General features: G+C 39.5%; 1 long non-coding RNA gene across 1 annotated transcript; it reads left to right on the plus strand.

Moving 5' to 3' along the window:
* The first annotated feature begins 1,878 nt into the window (after positions 1 to 1,878).
* Positions 1,879 to 12,081, plus strand: LOC120402763. Its single transcript, XR_005597280.1, has 5 exons — positions 1,879 to 2,025; positions 7,107 to 7,149; positions 9,007 to 9,065; positions 10,387 to 10,554; positions 11,625 to 12,081. It is a non-coding gene; the product is annotated as an uncharacterized LOC120402763 (long non-coding RNA).
* Positions 12,082 to 22,013: the final 9,932 nt, after the last annotated feature.

The following is a 22,013-nucleotide window of genomic DNA, read 5'->3' on the forward strand; positions in this document are numbered from 1 at the left end:
TTGGGAGAAATCCTGGGCCATTTGAAGTAATTTATGGTTTTATTGACTTGAATGGGTAAAATCCTGGTCTCATTGAAGTCACTGGGGGTTTTGCCATTGACTTGAACAGGGTCAGGATTTCGCCCTTTCAGTTTTGTAACTGAAAGCATTTTTAATTATTATAAAGACTAACATCACCTGAACTGCCTAACTTCAAGATATTGTGGTTTTCTAGAAAAATGTTGATATTTACCGTTTGATATTAATTTTGCTGCAGTACACGTGTTCACTAAGTCACATAATCAGTTTTACTCATTAAAAAATTAAAGGCTCGATCCTGCAGTCCATATTCAAGCAAAGAAAGGAATGCATGTATTATCCATTTTTGTGTTTGTTGTCCATTACTTTGGATAAATTACAGTCAGTCATTTGCAAACCTATTTACAGAGTTACTAATAGTTTGATGAAATTATAACCTAAAATGTCAATATTTATCCATAGTAATTACACTGTGGTATCTGAAATACTTTACAGAGTAGTAGTCATGTTAGTCTGTAGCTGCAAAAAGAACAGGAGTACTTGTGGCACCATAGAGACTAACAAATTTATTTGAGCATAAGCTTTCATGGGCTACAGCCCACTTCATCAGATGCATAGAATGGAACATATAGTAAGAAGTTATACATACAGAGAATATGAAAAAGTGGAAGTAGCCATACCAACTGTAAGAGGCTAATTAATTAAGCTGAGCTATTATCAGCAGGAGAAAAAAACCTTTTGTGGTGATAATCAAGATGGCTCATTTTAGACAGTTGACAAGAAGGTGTGAGGATACTTAACATGGGGAAATAGATTCAATATGTGTAATGACCCAGCCACCCCCAGTCTCTATTCAAACCCAAGTTAATTGTATCTAGTTTGCATATTAATTCAAGCTCAACAGTTTCTGGTTGGAGTCTGTTTTTGAAGCTTTTCTGTTGCAAAATTGCCACCTTTAAGTATGTTACTGAGTGACAAGAGAGGTTGAAGTGTTCTCCTACTGGTTTTTGAATGTTATGATTCCTGATGTCAGATTTGTGTCCATAGAAACTGTCCGGTTTGACCAATGTACATGGCAGAGGGACATTGCTGGCACACGATGGCATATATCACATTGGTAGATTTGCAGGTGAACGAGCTCCTGATGGTGTGGCTAATGTGATTAGGTCCTATGATAGTGTCATTTGAATAAATATGTGGACAGAGTTGGCATTAGGCTTTGTTACAAGGATAGGTTCCTGGGTTAGTGTTTTTGTTGTGTGGTGTGCGGTTGCTGGTGAGTATTTGCTTCTGGTTGGGGGCTGTCTCCTCACTTACAGGTGCCACAAGTACTCCTGTTCTTTTTGAAATACTTTAGTTTCTCTATTCATAGAGACAAAAAGGGGAAACCATGCTATTTCAGAAACTACTATTTGTAAATTCCTGCTTTTTAATAGCAACTATAGAACAGGAGGCTTTCTATGCTCCATTTTTCCTAGAATAGTGCTGGTTTTATTTACTATAAATCATTTATATTACAATGGTACCTAAAATATTCCTGTACAGACATATTGGAAGACACATGGTCGTACTCAAACGGCTTATGCTCTAAGGAGACAAAGCAAAAGAAAGAAAAAATTGGGAAAGGGTTACAGCACATAAACATTGGCATGTCTTGTTAGATCCATGTTGTTGGCTTTATTATTATAATCTAAAGTAAAGAAATAGCTAAATGTCAGTGTTGACTCATTTATTGTAGGTGTTAAGTAGAAGTGTGTCATGGAGGGGAGGGGGTTCTGAATGAGGAGAGAGTAGTAACTTTACACAACAATTGGTTGCCATTATTCCATTCTATGCTTAGTTCCGGAGATGGTATTAAAGGGTTCATTCTTGCATTTCTTGAGCTCCCAAACTTCCCAGGGCAGGGCCTTCAATGGAACTTTGACAATTTATACCAGCTGAGGATCTGCTTCATATTCAACTACATATGTACATTGGGAGTCCATGAGAGACTATCATTTGATCCAGGTGTGTGGGTGTTTTTACATGTAACTTACTTACACTGTTATGCGTATAATTATGTCAGGAGAATATTCAGATCTCAGTGCACAGATCGTTGTGTACTGCACACTGAAATTAAAGTATATCTCATAGACTAAATAAGACCACAGTGACATAGCTAATATCTTAAAAATCATTTAAGTGGCTTTAGAAGAACGTTCTTTTTACCTGGATGGGAGATACACAGGGCAGGAGGAAATAGCTTGTTTCATTAGATCGTGCCAAACCAACCTAATCTCCTTCTTTGAGAAAGTAACAGATTTTTTAGACAAGGGAAATGCGGTGGATCTAATATATCTGGATTTCAGTAAGGCGTTTGATACGGTACCGCATGAAGAATTACTGGTTAAATTGGAAAAGATGGGGATCAAAATGAAAATCCGGAGGTGGATAAGGAGCTGGTTAAAGGGGAGACTGCAGAGGGTAGTATTGAAGGGGGAACTGTCCGGTTGGAGGGGGGTTACCAGTGGAGTTCCTCAAGGCTCGGTTTTGGGTCCGATTTTATTCAATCTATTTATTGCTAACCTGGGAACCAAGAGTAGGAGTGGGCTGATAAAGTTTGCGGATGACACCAAGTTGGGGGGTATTGCCAATTCGGAAGAGGATCGGGATATTCTCCAGGGAGATTTAGATGACCTTGTAGACTGGAGTATTAGTAACAGGATGAAATTCAATAGTGAGAAGTGTAAGGTTATGCATTTAGGGATGACTAACAAGAACTTTAGTTATAAGCTGGGGACGCACCAGTTGGAAGTAATGGAGGAGGAGAAGGACCTAGGAGTCCTGGTTGATCGTAGGATGACTATGAGTAGGCAATGTGATGTGGCCGTTAAAAAAGCTAATGCGGTCTTGGGTTGCATTAGGCGAGGTATTTCTAGTAGGGATAAGGAGGTGCTAGTCCCGTTATATAAGGCGTTGGTGAGACCTCATTTGGAGTATTGTGTGCAGTTTTGGTCTCCCATGTTTAAGAAGGATGAATTCAAACTAGAACAGGTACAAAGAAGGGCCACTAGAATGATCCGAGGAATGGAAGGCCTTTCGTATGAAAGGAGACTTGAGGAGCTCGGTTTGTTTTCCTTAACCAAAAGAAGGATAAGAGGAGATATGATTACACTCTTTAAATATATCAGAGGATAAATACCAGGAAGGAGAGGACTTATTTCAGCTCAGTGCGAAGGTGGACACGAGGACCAACGGATCTAAATTGTCAGTCAGGAAATTCAGGCTTGAAATTAGACGAAGGTTTCTAACCATCAGGGGAGTGCAATACTGGAACAGCCTACCGAGGGAAACAGTGGGGGCGAAGGACCTCCATGACTTTAAGATTAAGCTAGATAAGTTTATAGAGGAGATGGTATGATAGGATAACGGGCTTAGTCAATAGGTCAATTAAGTGCCACACTGGTAAATAGTACAATGGGTCAATGGTATGATATAACCTTTTCCAGAGGGTTTGGCTGGAGAGTCTTGCCCGCATGCTCGGGGTTCAGCTGACCGCCATATTTGGGGTCGGGAAGGAATTTTCCTCCAGGGAAGATTGGCAATGGCCCTGGAGGTTTTTCGCCTTCCTCCGAAGCATGGGGCAGGGGTCGCTTGCTAAGGAGTGGATGGATCGGCTTATGTGGCCTGCATCTTGCAGGAGGTCAGACTAGATGATCATAATGGTCCCTTCTGATCTTGAATTCTATGATTCTATGATTAAAAATATAAGTTAAATGCAATAAAACTGAGCATTAGCTCATAGTAAATCAGTTTATGGTGAGGGTAACTGATAAAAATCCATTTTATCAAAAACACCTATATTACTACTTTGTTCTATTTTCTCTTTCGTTCACTGTCTATTCTTGACGTGCTACAAAAGTGGCTCTCAACCTTTCCAGCCCACTGTACCCCTTGCAGGAGTCTCATTTGTCTTGAGTACCTCCAAGTTTCACCTCACTTAAAAACTACTTGCTTACAAACTCAGACATGAAAATACGAGTGTCATAGCACATTAGTACTGAAAAATTGCTTATTTTTTTCATTTTTACCATATAATTATAAAATAAATTGATTGGAATATAAAAATTGTACTCACATTTCAGTGTATAGTATACAGAGCAGTATAAACAAGTCCTTGTCTGTATGAAATTTTAGTTTGTACTGACTTCACTACTGCTTTTTATGTAGCCTGTTGTAAAACTAGGCAAATATCTAGATGAGTGAATGTACCTCTTGGAAGACCTATGAGTACCCCTGGTTGAGAGCCACTGTGCTAGAAGAAACAGTAGAATGATGTACTATTTTTTTTTAAATAATAGGAGATATACCAATCTCCTAGAACTGGAAAGGACTTTGAAAGATCATTGAGTCCAGCCCCCTGCCTTCACTAGCAGGACCAATTTTTGCCCCAGATCCCCAAGTGGCCCCCTCAAGGATTGAACTCACAATCCTAGGTTTAGCAGGCCAATGCTCAAACCACTGAGCTATTCCTCCCCCTGTGCATATGAGTGAGGAACGTGGTTTTATATGCATAATTTAAGGCAATGGTGGAAATAAATCTGGATCTTTAAATCCAGATCCATGTTTACTTTTCCCTGCCTCTATACATTTAGAATTGTTATAGTATTTCAAATTCTATTTTTTGACATTTCAGTTTGTGTAAGACGATCACAGACTAAATGAAGAAAGCAGAATCTTTTCTTCCTCAGGGAGCTATAATAATAAATTATCTGCCAGTTGTTAATCAGCATGCTATTTAATATTTCTGCTTTATATAAAATATTCTGTTTTATAACATATGTCTTACTATTCGTAATGCTGTCATTATATCATTGAAGAATAGCATAAAAAGTGCATTTATTATTCAACAGAAGTCTGGGGTAAAAAACATTTACTGCCTAGGAATTTGTTACTGTACCAGCCTAGCCAAGTCAAAAATATGTAAACAAAGTTTAATTTTCATTTTGTTCTACCCTGATCTTCGGGCAAACAATTTACTTGAGACTTTTAGAAGTTATTTTGATAGTTTACATTGCATACAATCAAGAACAACCGAAGGATTTTTTTATTTTTCTAATATTATTTTGAAAATTTATAAATTTGACAATAAATTGTTACAGATGTTTCTTTAAAATGCAAAACTGGAGATACAGCTCCCTCTGTCTTCCTTGGGAATATGTAAGTTTTTTGCTTCTTTACCTGCAAATTATCATGAGTACTGTTTCACTTTTAGAGATGGGCAATTAGTTACTGATTGTTATCACAAGAAAAAACAAGACAAACACATATAGGTGCCTTCCTATACAGGACAGTTTTTTTTTTTAACTTATTGTAACCAGAATTGAAAAAGACGAAGGTCACAAAACAAATGAGAGTTGTTTGCCACCCAAAAATCCTTCAGTTAAGGTGTCTAACTGAAAAGGACAAAAACTAAGGTACTCAATAATAATCACAAGGCCCAAAATAAAACTAGATAGAATATACATTAGTGAAAATGTCTAGCCACTTTTTAGTAGATTGGCTGTCACTAAAGAAGTAACATTGGAAAATTTGTCGTCTTTTTCTATAATGACCATTGTCATTTACAAGTGAGGCATTTTTATGTTGCTGGAAGAATCCATGTAAACAGCAGCATATTAGGGCACATGACTGATTTTGAAATCAAAATAAATGGCATATAATGAGGTACATCTTAGAACACTCATTTAATTCCAAAGTATCTGATCAGGGATTTATGTGTCACTGTACTCCTGTGTCAGATATTTGATGTCAAAAAAGAAACATTTTGGGCAAATCACACCCTACAGAGATGTGATTGTAGCAAAAGCAATGTGAGCGGTTTCCATTGTACTTTCTCAATTTCAGCTTATGTGTAATTTATATTTACAATTAATAGTCGTAATCAGAATAATGTATTAACTTCATCAGTTTTGTGAAACTTATTAAAAAAACAAAAAAAAATTAAAAGAATAGCGTCAAAAAGTTTAGGGTCAAAATATTGAGCAAGCTAAATGATTTCTTGCATTACAGAAAGACAGCAGTCTTTCCACAATTAAGGTTGAAACCAATTTTCTATTTTAAGCCATGTTTTCTGCATATCACAACCCCAACATCCTTCTAATTTCTGGATTTCATTTTAAAAGCCCAGGAAATTCTAAATTAAGTTGACAACTTCAAATATGCGCTTACATTTTTTATTATGTGATTGTACTGTTAAAATTAAGGTAAACCCACCTGGAGTATACAATAGGCACTTTTCTGTTTTTGTAGTTGTTAATAGGAGTTGTTTACCTGCTGCGTCCACAGGTTCGGCTCATCGCGGCTCCCACTGGCCTCGGTTCGCCACTCCACGCCAATGGGGATGGCAGGAAGTAGCGCAGTCTGAGGGATGTGCTGGCCGCCGCTTCCTGCTGCCCCCATTGGCCTGGAGCAGCGAACCGTGGCCAGTGGGAGCTGCGATCAGCTGAGCCTGTGGACGCAGCAGGTAAACAAACTGGCCCGGCCTGCCAGGGTGCTTACCCTGGCGGGCCACATGCCAAAGGTTGCCGATCCCTGTATTAGATATTCAATGATTCCATAGATTTTAAAATATCAAATTTTGGTGTAGACCCATTCATAAGCTGACCCCGCTCTTTAATGCATCACTTTTTTACCAAAAATATTTGGCTCATGAACGAGTATATACGGTAATTTAATGTTCGCACTAGCGATACAGAATAAACATTGACTACTGAATAGGGCTACTGAATATCACACTCCTTATAAAATATATTAACCTGGTCAACTTCTAACCATTTCATTACAGGTTCCTGAGTTTAATGATCCTTCCTAAACATATGTCCACCTTTTGTCTGTCTTAATTTCAAAACAAGACTTCACAGCATCTTTGCTTTAAACAGTTCTTTCTTTTGTCCTAAACAATTTTAGTAATTTTATTATAACAGTTCTATATTTAAAATCATGGACCAGCTCCATGCTGCTCAAGTGAGCATATCAGATTCAGTGTTGATGGTTCTTGGGATTTTATTGCAAGTCTAGCTATAATTGCCCTTTTTCTTCTCCTGTAGGCATGCCAAAACATGGAAATCTCATCTGTCTGTAAAAAATACAGTAAGTTTCTAGTTCTTGTGCTTGCAGAAAAAATCTTGGAAATGTGACCCAAGTATATCCTAAAGACTCACATGCGAAATAAAAGTACCTCAAATGTATAACTTAAAAAAAAAAAAAAACCTTCGTGATTTTTAAGCCAACCTTATGTTTTTTTGAGCGAAGCTCATGATTTTTGAATGTGTGGGGTTGGCAATGCCACAGAATTAAAAATAACATTTTAGGGAAATAATATGTGGGTACTTGCGCAGTTGCCCATTTCTGAATGCTCCTTTGCCTATTAACATACTTGTTCCCTACTGGACTGTTCATCTGCAGCATGGGGCCCAGGTCGCTTGGTAGGATCATTGGGCATATTTCACACAATCAATTTCCCGCCATTGGGCATTGGTGCACCTCAGTCTTTTCTTTTTTCTGCCCCTGTAGCACCCAGAGCTTAGTCTCCTGAGGGTTCATAGAATCATAGAATATCAGGGTTGGGTAGGGACTTCAGTCTAATTCCAGCTATTGAGCTCATTGCAGGGGTAACTGAATGGGGTTTAGTGTCCTAAAATGTGCAGTAACTCAGACTAGATGATCTGGTGAACCTTCTACCCTTAAGTGCCATGAAACTATGTGCAGGATTTGCGTTAGAAAAATGTTACAGACAGTGGAAGAAAATGCAAAACTGTTTGTGTAATTTATCAGTTCTGTGTATTCTGTTGTTTCTCTCATGCTATTCACTTGTACTGTTTCAGTTACTAAAGAACACAAGCATCAATTAATTAACACTTTAAATTGAATTGTTTAGAAATCATGTAATTAGGAAAATGCCTGGATTAAATCTGAATATGCAGTTAGGTACCTAATTATGTTTAAAATGGTTGTACACTTACATAGATTACTGGCCCTGGGCCATCCCAGATGGTTTTAGATTCATTTGTCTGTACAAATTAGCTGCTTTTCTATGGCGCACCGCCTCATGGAAATTTTCAAGCACTTAGCGCAGCAGTTGTCATTGTTGGTGCATAGGTTACAGATGTAGACATGCAACTTTTGTTTTAAAATTAGTCCATGGAGTTTAAAAACAAAATGCAATACTTACGGTTTTCTTTCAATTGTTTTCCTATGAAATTGAGTCCTGAAGCAATATACTTAGGGGGAGCACCAGCAAAGTCTAGGGGGGCTCAGGTAAGAGTGAGCAGTAGGGTACCACAGGCCTCCTGGCCTAGGATGGGGGTGCTGCCACCCAGGGGTGGAGTGGCAGGAGAAAGGAGGATACAAGCCCACCTGACTCCACTGTGTCCCAGCCCAGGGCTCTAACAATGGAGGAGTGGTCCACCACTAGGTCAACGGGGATCTGCCTGCAACACGCTGACCTAGTATCGAGTCAATGCTCATCCAGATGGTCATCTAGTTTCCCTGAGCTACTTCCTACTTCTCTGGGGTTTGGTGCCTCTATACCATAGGGTTTTCCTGTCATCTCGGGGAGCTCTGGCCAATTCTCAGGCGGCAGCACTGGCAGCTCCTTGACGTCTTGGTTGGTCAGCGGCCCCAGGAGCTCTAGCCAGTCCTCAGGAGGCGGCCCAGGCAGCTCCTCTGCTGGCTGTAGCAGCAGACAGGATGCATCTGTCTCCCATGGCAGTTCCCACTTAATTGAGCTGTAGGGCCCACCTTTTGTACTTCCACTTTCTGTTCAAACCTTTGTGGGGACGTTCTTATGTAGATAAACCTGGCTTATATTGTTTCATAAGTTTGTAAGGCCAGAAGGGACTGTTATGATAATTTAGTCTGACCTGCATAACAGAGGCTGTAGAATTTAACCAAGTGATTTCTGCATCAAGCCCATAACTTCTAGCTGAGCTAAATCCTATCTTTTAGAAAGACATCCAGCCTTGATCTGCAAATGTCAAATGACTGAGAATGCACCGTATCCCTGAGTAAGTTGTTCTAGTGTTTAACTATGCTTACCGCTAAACTATTGGTTTAGCTTTTATTTGTTAGTTAAACATGCAAGATAAACTGATATAAGCCAAGTTTAAACTGATAAATGCACATACAGAAAATGGCAAGTGGTTTAACTAAGTTGGTTTAAAAGTCACACCTTTAATTAAACCAATACAGCTGTGTTTGTAGACCAGGTCACAGATTACTGTTTAGAATGATAATTGCTGGGTCTCTATTTATTGCTTATCTCTCTATCCACCTATCCTATGGTTATCACTGTACCTCTTCCATTTTACTTATTGGACAACCCTGTTCAACTTTTACTTGTTTAATTGTTAAGGTAGCTTTTATCATGATTTGAGTGGTCAGTGGTACAACTCCCACTCTCTTCAATGGGGCAGTCTTAAGCCAGTGATGAACATTTGAACCCTCCTGCCCCCCATATACACACAATTAATGTGCCAGTTTGGGGCACTAATATTCTTCACAGCAGGATAGACTAAGGAAGAATTAAGATTGCAAATTCATGACATTTAAGGTAAATCACAGGTCTAGTGATTAACATACTGGAGTGGTAGCCAGAAGATGTGGGTTCTGTTCCCAACTCTGCAACTGACTTCCTGTATGGCTTTGGGTTACTTACCTTAGCAAGGGGGTGATAATATCCCCATGCACACGTTGGGGGTAGTCTGAGGCTAACTCTATCTGTTTTTATTAAAGTTTTTTCAGAACTTTACATAGAAGGTGCTACAGAAGGCAAAGTATTATTATTCACTTTCAGACAACAATGGGTCCTTGTAAGGGATTAGGTTGATGGTGAATGGCAAATAAAATTTAATTATTTTTTAATGGCTTATCAATAGAAAAAAAAAGCTGTCATTGAATTCCAAGGCACACTGTGTACTCAGCTACTTTCTTGTTGTGCTTTGTCCATGAATATCTTTAACAGTTTTGTCAGGTCTGAGTATTATTTAAAAGGCTGTTTTCTGAGTGACAGTGGAGTACACCTGTAAAGCTACATAAAATCAATCTCCCACCAAGCCTACAGATGTAATGTTGGCAAATACTAGGCTCTTTTTGTCCCGCATGGTTGGAGACTAGTAGAAGCTGAATCCTTTATGGGAAATGGTAATGCAACCAATCTCTAACAGCTTGACGATGACTATTCATCAGTTCTTCTGAGGTTTAATCTACTGAAGGATTTATCATCCGTGGCAGATGTCTGTAAATACGCAAATGTATTGACGTAGTGTTCATTTTCTGCAAAAATATTGTACCACTAACTGGCAAGGGTGCTTATTTCTCCTGTCTTAGGGATGTCAGGGGTGCAGAGGAGTATTTTGAACTAAAATCTAGTCTATTCTGTATGAAGTCTTCAAATCTGAAGGTTTGGAAATGTGTTGAATATCATCAGATAGGCTTAGGCTGGAAGTGGAAAAAGAAAAAGCCACTTCTAAGTGACTACGTCCTAGATCTGCAAAGGTATTTCTGCACCTAATATTGACTTCAGTGGGAATGAGGTGCCTAAGTGTAAAATCCTTGGGACGGATCAAACCTTATGTAAAAGAACCACTCCTGACTCAGCAGGCACAGGATTAAGGAACAGAAGCCTGAGCTTCAAAATATTATACACTACCACAAGGTACAGGAGTTATATTAGTGAATGAATACTGCTGCTCTCCCCCCACTCCGACATCATTTGGCTAGTGGAAGCATGTAATGCAGGACCACTTTAAGATTTTCTTATGGGGCCTTTGCTTACCATGCAGGAGAGCTAGGATAGAAATCCTGAGCAAGAATAGAGATTAGAGCTGGGCAAAAACTGTGGGAAAATCCCCAATGAAGGTTTAATCAAATTCTGACTCATCTGGGGATTTGTCCATGTTTACAATCAGAGTTGGTTAAAAATATTTTATTTCCCATGAAAACTTCTATATTTTATCAAATTCTAACACGGAAATATTTCCGCTGAAAGCTGGTTGCCTCATGTCCCCATTCTCTATGGGCTGGGTTCCCTGGTTGGACTACATCTCCCATGGTTACTATGGTCTCCCCTCTTGGAGAGGGAGTGTAGTGCATCATGGAAGGTGTAGTCTGGTGGGAGAAATCTGCCTCTAGAGGAGAATGGGGACATGAGGCAACCAAACTAAAACATGAAGCACTACGAGAGCATATCCAAATTAAAAGATTTCAGTTTACTTGTGTTTGATTTTTCAAAGAAAAATCAAAATTTTGTGTGGAGACAAGACACTGTGAACATTTTTTGCTTCATTAAAACCCAATTTTTCATTGAAAAACAGATGGAAAAATGTTACCTAGTCTTATTCGCAGCCCCGTTTTTTGGTTTGCTTTCCCACAAACATTAATGTGAGCATTCTTCATTCATAACAGTTTGGGAAGGAGCTGTTGTTCAGGTGTTTGTGGGCAAACAAGCATATTTGTGCAAAGGTACTCTCCCCACTGTGCTAAAGTGGATTGTCTTTGTGGGTTTGAGAAGTAGAGGTGGTCAGAGATTGTATAATACAAAAGGTGATTTATGTCCTAATTTCCAGAGGTGTTGAAGCTCCTGGGGAAGTCAGCAGTAGCTGTGGGTGTTCAACAGCTCAGAAGATCAGGTCAACAATAAATAAATAGACAACATGGATCAACCTGAGCAACAACATGACTCCATCTCCTTAGATGTAAGAGGAGGAGGAGCACGTCATCCAGTAAACTGACAACAACAATTTGCTCCTAAAGATGAAACTAATGCTGCAGCTTTGCTTGCAAAACATATATCAAGCTCCTTTTGGTATTCAGCCTATTATTTAACTTGTTCACTAAGTAAACAGATATAACATTTTGTCATGATCAACATAAGTTTTAAAGATGACTTATGTGCAGAACCCACATCTTTCCCCATCTCAGCTCAGGGTTCCAAGGTTAAATATTTTAATGACATTTATATGTGCATTTTATTATATACAATGCTCGTTAGAACTGGAGCGGTTTACTCTGCGCAGATTAGTATGCAATCAAATAAAAGTGCCACCTACCACAGTGGGTGGGCTTGGTGGAATAAACTTTGTTGGCTATATTTAGCTGGATAGAGCAATGCTCGCTAACCACAAAAATGTGTTTTCTGAACACTAAATTTGAAAAGGCAGGAATGTTTATTTCTTAACAAGCTTCACTCACCAAAGAATTGAAAACACTTGAGGGATGTAATTTATCTGAAGTCTTTTCAACTGAAATGTTTTCATTGGACCAGGACATTTAAGCCTATGCAGTGAATGAAAATTAGTTCATGCAAACAGCTATCAAGAGGAAGTTGTTATCCTTTTTTTAAAAAGCCAACACAATTTCATTAGTAGAAGAATTGATTCAGACCTGTATAATCTCCATTTTATAATAACAGACCAAAACAAAAAGCTGACCACTGGTATGTTTTATTGTCCTTTTTTTAATGTTGACGTGAGCCTCCAGTTTTAGAATGCAGTTTCATAATTTCCTTTCATTTACCCTAAGTGCCTGTTTTGGGAAAGTTTCCGTTCTTTGAGAATTGGCACAGGAGCTAGTTTAACATGTTTCTGAGCAAGACCTATTATTTTCTTTTGTCATCTGGACAGAGAACAAAATGCAACCATGTTTCACCAGTTACGTCTTCCCTTCCAGCTTGCCTACAACATTGAAATTAAGTCTGTTAACACCTGTATAAGCAGATTGCTTTCTGTAGGGCTCAAGGTCTGTGTTTAAAAATCTGCTTTTGGTCCTTCTGACTGTAAGAGAACATCCTAGACTCCTTATTTATAATTATATTAGACATTTCCAGTGTAGCATTCACAGTAGTAGTAAAGCTCCATGTGTTCTCAAAACTGAAGTACTGCCCTCATGGAATAAATCATAGGAAGTAAACTATTTATTTCTAAACAAAACAGAATGTGCATTCCAAGATTAACATTAGCAGTAACTTTGTGTAATTCATTCCCATGTTATGTAGGAAAATCAGTTATCTGAAATGTAAAGATTACAGTATTTCCTAATTGGTTCTGTAGAAGGTAGAAGAACTGCTATAGCATTGAACACAGATTAATGATGTAAGTAAATGCTTGCAAATTGAGTGTTGGTTGAGTACTAAGCAGTGGAAATCTTCATTGGTTAGAGTGTCACCTTAAGAGCCAGGGCTCTGGGTTCTACTCCCAGCTTTGTTACTGTCTCACTCTGTAGCCTCAGTGAAGTCATTTAGGTAAAAATGTTCCAATACAGGTGCTGAAGGTTAGCAACTTCAATCCAGATTGAGGATCCTAAATAAACAGCCTGATTTTTCAGGGGTGCTGAGCACTCACAGTTTCCACTCAAGGCAAGTGGAAAATATAAAATTTTAATTCCCAAACACAGAGTCCTAATATTTTTCTGACACTTTAACCCACTCCACCTTTTAATTTATTTTATTTAGTCATATTTGTTGACCAGGAAAAAGTGGTTCATAAATATTGTACAGTAAATACTAAACATGATTATAATTGCATGTAGCTGTCAAGTCATCTGAAAACAAAACCTTCGTTAGTGTAATTGGACCATAACTCCTGCCTGCAAACTTGACATAACAACAGCATTCTCCATGGGGAATCTTTTCTCTAATTCAGTCTCAATGCATTACCTAAGAATGAAGACAATCACCATTTGATTTGGTAGTTTTGTTATTTATGTGAAAGTTAAATAGTATAGTAATATGAGCAAAATATAAGTTGAAGTATCAATTAATGGAGTCTGTTAACGAGGGTACAAATTGTTGGGGGTCGGGGTTATGATGTTGACACTTGGTCCATTGGATATAGACTGAGACAGCCAATTCGTTTCACATAGGTCACCAACTATTTTTATATTATTTATATTCTTGTAGCACCTACAAGCCTTGGTCATGGACCCAGACCCTATTGTGCTAGGCTCTGTACAAACACAAAACAAAAAGACGTCCAGATTTACAGCCCAGCCTGCCATGCACTACCTCACCCTAACCTGTTGTGTACCATCCTTGTGGACCCACTGCACTAAAAGTTCCCTGGTGCAGTTTGATCTACTCCTATTTCAAAGCAGGGTAGTTCAAAGAACTTTTAGTGCACAGTAGTGGGGTCCACACAGACACTAAGTATGTGGCAGGCTAATGCAAGATAGATTCACGCCGCAGCCTGCTGTGTTCTAACTTTTCATCTAGATAACCCCCCTCCCCCCCGCCCCGAGAGCGTACAAGTGAAGTATAAGACGTGAGACATCAGAGGGATGCAGACAAACCAAAGGGAGAGGTCAAGGAAACAATGAGACAATATTGGTCAGCATGATAGACGGGTCAAACAGCCCTCATATGGTAACACCTTCCAATCAGTGCTAATGCAGAGCTGAAATGTTGTTTCTCCCTACTGCCCATCAGCAGTGCTATCCTCTGTGATGACCATTTAGTTGAAACAACATAAACTGATTCTCCACTGCCCTTGTCCCTTGTGTGGACATTTATACCTGTGTTGGTTGGGAAATGGTAATCATTTTCAGTCCAAAAATTGTATAGAAAACAGAAGAGATCATGGGTTTAAAAAACAAACAAACTGCAGATGTTTTTCTGATTTTAGGACAAAAACATTTTTTCAGTTTTTGTTTTTCATTGAAAGCAAGTTTTCACAAGAAGTGAATATGTGAAAATGTTCACTTCCCAGCAAAGGATAATTTGTTTAATAATTTTAGTGAAAATATTTGACCACATCAAATGCGAAGTAGGTGTAAAACATTTGTGGGCTAATGTGATCGCTTTTTACACCCACTTTACACAGGTGTGAATGGCCACACAAGGGGCAGTGCAACAGAGAAGGCGACCCCATGCCTGGAAAGTTTGATCTCAGGTCATACACACTGTGGGGCCTGGTTCTCCTTTTCTTTACTTACATCACTTTTGCACTGGGATATACCACAGACCTCAGTGAAGTTACTCCTGATTTACACCACTGTAAGTGAGGAAAGAGTTGAGATGTGCAATTAGCATGATATCTAGAAATTATCTTAGGCATTTCCAGTGTGCCCATCCCCATGGTATCTAGGTATATTATCCACAGTTTACTTGATTATGGTCTTGACACCTAGTGAAGAAATGAATGGAGAAATGCAAATGTGTCAGTAATACAGCCATTGGCATAAAGTTCAGCATGCTCTTATCTCTACAATTTGTCACACGTTATCTTTATTTTCTTGTTCTGTATCTCACCAAAATCTCAACTTCCCATCCTACTGCCTTAGGCTACTAGTGTTATACAAAATTCTGAACTGAAAACAATCTGAAAGACGGGAAAAATGAAAATAGCACAAATGTGAAGTGCCTTAGTAACAGCTTCTTCCATAGGTGACACGGGCAGATGTCACAGGATTGGGACTGTCAAGTTGTCCTGCAGTGGCTCAAAGTGCATGTACCAACCTCAGGGCAGACTGTTAAGAAGCATAGCACAAACCCCAAATTGGTTGTGAGTTCTATACTTAGATTTCACCAACCAAGTATCAAACGTAAATTCCTAGGAACTATAACAGCCTTAACATGGAGTCACAGACAGTCCCCGTGGGTACTCTGATCTATCTTGCAACCCAGGTAAGCTTACCTTTGTGATAGATGGTTCCTTACACCAAAGATTTCAGCAATGTGCAGGTGACTCCCAGTCCCAAAAGACCAGTCCCTTACCTCAGATCATTTGCACCTTAGATCTCACACCAGAGACAATGCTTGAAGCCAATCCAATAATAATTTATCTAAAGATTTATTAACTAGGAAAAGGAAATGAGAGTTATTAACAAGGTTAAAGCAGGTAAACCTGTATACACACAAATGAATTCCAATCTTAAGTTTCCAAAATAACAGGAAGTTCTATAATAAGCAAAGTCTACATATCCTTTAGGGGTAACCCAGGCCAAGCACTGGAAACCTTTGGCTTATGCATAATTCTTGCCCCTCAGAGTCCAAGCAGCATAAAAGATACAGTTCCTCCTTGTTAGGGCTTTTTATTCCTTCCCCAGGCCTGCTTTGAGTTGCAAATTCAGCTGTTGGGAGGAATTCATTTGCACATCTCTTCATGGGACAGGAAGGGGTGAAGCAACCAACAAAGTATTTTGTACCCTGATGTTCCACAACAGTTTGTCTGATGTTGATGGGTCTCCCTTGTTGGGCAAGATCCAGCCAATGCATGTATAGGAGTTGCCTCCCTTACCCTTACCTTGACTCTGGTTATGGACATTTCTTCTCTAATTGGGGACCTCACCTAGGAAACCTATGATTGGACATCTCAACAAGATTTGGCTCTCCACATAAATGTGCAGGAGTTGTGGGTTATTCATCTGGCCAGTCAGGCTTTTCTCCCTCACATCAAGGAAGACACTCTACAAATCCTCTCAGAGAACACTGCATTGATGTTCTGTGTGAACAGAAAAGGGGGAGCCAGATCAGACTGTCTATATCATCTTTGGTATACATCTTTGGGAGTTTTGTTTCACCGATGCAATACATCTCAAAATCTCGCACCTTTCTGGTGTTTAGAACAGCTTGGTGGATCACCTAAGCAGATTATTCAGCAGAGATCACAAATGGTCTCTCAGGCCAGATATTGTGAGATTCATTTTTCAAAACTGGAGTGTCCCTCATATAGACCTGTTTTCTATTTGTCTCAATTGAAAGTTCCTTATTTTTTATTCCAGAACAGGTCCCAGTCATCAGTCTCTCACAGACACTTTTTTACTATCTTGGAAAGATGAACTGTTGTGTGCCTACCCTCCCACACTGCTCTTCCCTGGTTTAAGCTCAAGCAGGATCATGCTCACATGATCCTAATAGTACTGGCATGGCCTTGCTAGCATTGGTTCTCTAGTCTGCTGAGCCTCTGAGCCATGGCTTCTTTGAAACTACTTACAGAACCTGAACTGATCTCCCAGGACCACTGTACCCTATGACTTTTCAACCCAGCTTCTCTCCATTTTAGGGCCTGGATGCTCCATGGTTAATTCTTCAGGGTGCAGAGTGTTCAGGGAATGTGAAAAATGTTCTCCTGAATAGCAGGGAGACATCTACTAGATATGCTTACCTGTTGAAGTAGAAACACTTATCCTTATGGTTAAAACAGAAGGGTGTTTCGCCAGTCCAGGCCTCTATCCAGCATATTTTTGACTATTTGTTCCACCTGAAATAACAAGGCCTATCAGTTAGTTCCATCAGAGTTCCCCTGGCAGCTATCTCCGCTTTCCCCCTATCAATTGCAGGCCACTTTGCATATTTTCTAATCTGATGTCAGTCAGATTCTTAGAGGGCCTGAACAGGTTATATCCCCATGTCATGGATCCCATTCTTCCCTGGGCCCTAAATCTGGGGTTAACAAGGCTGATTTGTCTACCCTTTAAAATGATGGCTATCTTCTCTATGCTTCATCTCTCTATGAAAGTTGATTTTTGGGTAGCTATTACCTCTGTGAGAGGGGTAGTGGAGTTACATGCATCGGTAGCTGATCCTCTTTACACAGTTTATTTTAATAAGGACAAGGTTTACTTACTTCTGCATCTAAAATTCCTGTCTAAAGTAGTTTTGGAATTCCACCTCAATCCAGCCATATACAGACTCACATTCTTTCCTAATCTCTGTTCTCATAAGGATGAGGAAAGGCTCCATAATTGGATGTTAGAAGGGCCATTGGTGCTTACATGGACAGAACCAGGTCTTTTAAGTCATTATCACAGTTGTTCATCTCAGTTGTGGGCAGGATGAAAGGCTTTTCAGTCTCAGTGCAGAGAGGTTTCATCCTGGATTTTGTCCCACGTATGCCTGTGCTATTGCATTGCCCAGTGTACCCCCTTCAACCAGGGTGGCCTCTACACAATCTCATGCAGCTTCCACAGACATTTTTAGCAACTTGGTCTTCAGTACATACTTTTACTTCTCATTCTGCTACATCTCAGCATTCCAAATATGATGCCAAGTTTGGAAGAGTAGTTTTTCAGTACTTGTTCAGGTAGACTCCAAAACCTACCTCCAGTTTGAACAGTTTGTGAATCACCTGAAATGAAATGGATGAAGAAAAAAACCTGGTTACTATTTTGTAACCGTTGTTCTTCGAGACATGTTGCAAATGTCCATTCCATGACCCAACCTCCTTTCCCTCTATATGGTGTCTGTCTCATAAGAAGGAACTGAGGGGAGTCTGAGGTGGCTCTGCTTTTTATACCATTGCACAGCAGCATGAGGCAGCAGAGGCCTGCATGTGTTGCCTCAACAGAACCCAAAAGGAAAAGTCTCCAGTGCCAGTGCTCTGGATACACAAATACCTGAAGTGGAATGGACGTGTGTAACACATCTCGAAGACCAACAGGTTAGTGGCCATTGCTTTCTTTGATTGTGTGGATATATTGTCAGTGCATGTTGCTTAGCTGAGCAACCTGGCAACTTGCCTTCATGCTACTCACTAGAATCATGTAAGCTGGAGACAGAATATAGGTAAGAAGTTATTGGCTCTGTTTCTGCTCTCTTCTCTCTCTCCTATTTTCGGAATAAAAAAGAAAGAAGGATCACAATCCTCCCTTCCGTCAGAAAACCAGAGACTCTTTCCCTGCCAGTTGTGATTTTTTTTTAAAGAACATTTGTTAACATCTGTATTTCAGCTATTGTCACATGCCTGTCGTTTGTCTGAGAGAGTGATGCATGTATAGATGGGGTTGGGAAGAATGAAGATGAGTCTGGATGAGTAACTAACTGCTGAAGATGATTAATGGAGTAACTCAGCTATTCTCTTCATGAGTAATGTATTGACAGACACACTGTTATCACTAGAAAGGGTGCTTTGCTTTACACAGCTTAATTTTTTACAATTTACTTAGCATATCAGAGGCCAGAAAGAGGTTCCAGTCCCTACTGAGTTCTCTCCTTACGTGTAGCAGAGTAGTGTTCCCATTTACGCGTGTGACTGGTGCTGTGGAGGAAGATGGATTATGGTAAGTCATCAAGAAGTGCAAACGAGATTAGAAAGTGTTCCATGCTCTAAAGACGCACTCTTCATTTCATAATGCTCTATTATATACATGCTTCATATTTTTAATAGAGCTACAGAGAGCTGTTTTCTGAGACTCACTACCGAAAAGTCCATTTGAGTCACACACATGAAAAATGCAGGCTTTGCCTTCCTATTCACTGACTAGGCTTGTGTCCATTGTTCTTTCCCCTGGCTGTTACTTAACAATATGCCAACTCCTTCCACGAAAGAGCCTCTGAATCAGTGCTTACATCCCATTGCCCTTGAACTATTCTTGTTCTGAATGTCAGTTTGGAGATTTAGAAGAGTTTATTAAGAGATTTACTTGAGAAAATCAGACTGCTAAGCACTTTTGATATTAGGTTCCATACTGGAAAGGGCACTTTCATTTAGAACACAGAACAGTTTTAGACTTGCTATTTTAAAGTCAATAATGAATTAAACCTCATCGAAGTCTTGGCGATTCACCTCAGATAAGCACCCAGAAGTTCAGGTGTTCAACCTCTCTGTTGCAAGCAAGCTGTAAAATTGGGCTGGGAATCATATGGGAACATATTTTTCTTTTGATGTTTCCATTAATTAGTGCTTTAAATTAAGCCAGAAGTACTGTGAAATCAGCCCCATAGTCTGATATTTCAGCATTTTTTATTCTAACTAGAACCCAGAAGCTGGAGAAATAGACAGCAAGAACTAGATTTTGAGAGATATTTAGGTGCCTAAAGATGCAAGTAGGTACCTAATGGGATTTTCAAAAGCAGCTAGGGGTGCCAAATTCCCATTGAAATCAGTGGGAGTTAGGCATAAAATCAATGGAAGTGAGGCACCTAGTTGTTTTTGGGAATCCCACTTATTTGTATCTTTAGGTCCCTAAATACCTTTAAAAATCGGGCCCTAAGACATCCCCTGTGAGGCAATCTTAAGTGTCTTGAATGTATGTTTGGGACCAAACCTGGGTAAAATGGTGGTCTATCCCTAAAGCAATTTGGCCACCTTTGCAATTTGCCTGGAAACCTGAGGCAAATAACTTTCAACTCCAGATTCATGAAGCTGGATAACTTTTTGTGCCTGTACCTCTTCGGGGGGGGGGCTGGTTTGAGGCTTAATTTCCATAGTTAATATTTGTCCAATGTTTTGAAGATGTACAGCACTGTTATGTATGTAAGTAAATACTATGTACTATTTTGTTACTTAGTGCTGTCAATGAGGCAACATTTTGCAAGATCACACAGATCTAATATTTTAATGCATTGTAGCATATCCTCACCTACAGTAAATCATTAGAGCTCAGCTGAAGTCAATGCAAATAGAAATGAATGAATATTAGAAAATATACAGGATATACACATGACAGTGAATCACATCTTGTCCTTGTAGTCATGCTATACATGTCCATTATAGTAGTTTGTGTGTTCTTGTTAATGCACTCACTATATGTTAGCTTCCAATGAGCTACCCACAGTTCTTGTTAGCAATATAAAGGAATACAAATGAATATAGTTAAGGATTTTTCTGTTTTAATTCTGTATCTCCCATTCTCTTTTAATTACTGTACTAATGGGATGACCAATAATGCACTTTGTAAAGTACCAAATAAGATACTGTTTTTTTTTTTTCAGAATATACTGGTTCTGCCTCAATGCCCTGAGTTTCCACAAGGGAATCCATAGTACATGTTGGTATTTCATTATGTACCCAGATATGACTCACATTTGTTTTAACTGAAAAAAATCCACACACTATTAATTCTCATTCTAGACAACACTAGTAATTAACCACTGTATGCTAACAAGCTTTTTTATGTTGTACATATGGTACTATAATACCATTTTGTACACAATTTCATTATTATTTATAGTTTATAGGCATTGTAGTAGCACCTAGATGCCTTTTCATTTTGGGGGGAGATTTTATTTATTTCCTTTTGTTTGTTTGTGCCTGTCGCAGATTGTAGTTGTCTCAAACACATTAAAAACACAAACTTCACCACCATACCAAATAAATCCTATAAATCTTACAAACAGGCCTCATTCAAAAAAAGTAAGATAGCCATACAGGTTTGTTGTCATTGGCTATAAACCTGATAGTGGTGGTTACATACAGTGAAAATTAAAAGCTACTAACACATTATAAAGAGTTTGACAATGAAATTGGCATTCCTCAATTGCTCTCTCAATTTTGCAGCATATTGACCATATTGTTGTCTGATATGTCAAAACATAAGTCTATGGGCAATGTGGGTTCTTGGCTATACATCACGAAGTATGATGTAATTCCAGTAGCATCATTATATGACATTATAAGCATGCCTGTCACAGTATCTATAGTTATGTCAGGAGTGGCCAACCTGAGCCTGAGAAGGAGCCAGAATTTACCAATGTCCATTGCCAAAGAGCCACAATAATATGTCAGCAACCTCCCATCAGCTTTTCCACCCTGCTCCCAGCACCTCCCGCCCACCAGCAGCCCCGCCGGTCAGTGACTCCCCGCACCTCCTGATCAGCTGTTTTGTGGCATGCAGGAGGCTCAGCGGGGGGAGGGGGAGGAGTGGGCGCACCGCAGGCTGAGGGGAGGGGTGGGAAGGGGTGGAGGGCTTGTGGCAGACCAGAGGTTGAGCAGTGAGCACCCCCCAGCACATTGGAAAGTTGGTGCCTGTAGCTCCAGCCCCGAAGTCGGTGCCTATACAAGGAGCCGCATATTAATTTCTGAAGAGCCACATATGGCTCTGGAACCACAGGTTGGCCACCCCTAAGTTATGTTTTGCATGGCTTTTACTTTTATATGGGTGCCTTTTATGGGCCAAACAAATGTGAGATCCAATCATCCTGTAGTATTCCCAGCATTCAAGAATTAATACCATAAGGTGACCAGATCTCACGTTTTTTCCACTCCATAAATGGGAGCCTGAACAATTATAGAAGCTTGTGA

This window comes from Mauremys reevesii, linkage group 4 (assembly GCF_016161935.1).
Source record: "Mauremys reevesii isolate NIE-2019 linkage group 4, ASM1616193v1, whole genome shotgun sequence".
Classification (NCBI taxonomy): Eukaryota; Metazoa; Chordata; order Testudines; family Geoemydidae; genus Mauremys; species Mauremys reevesii.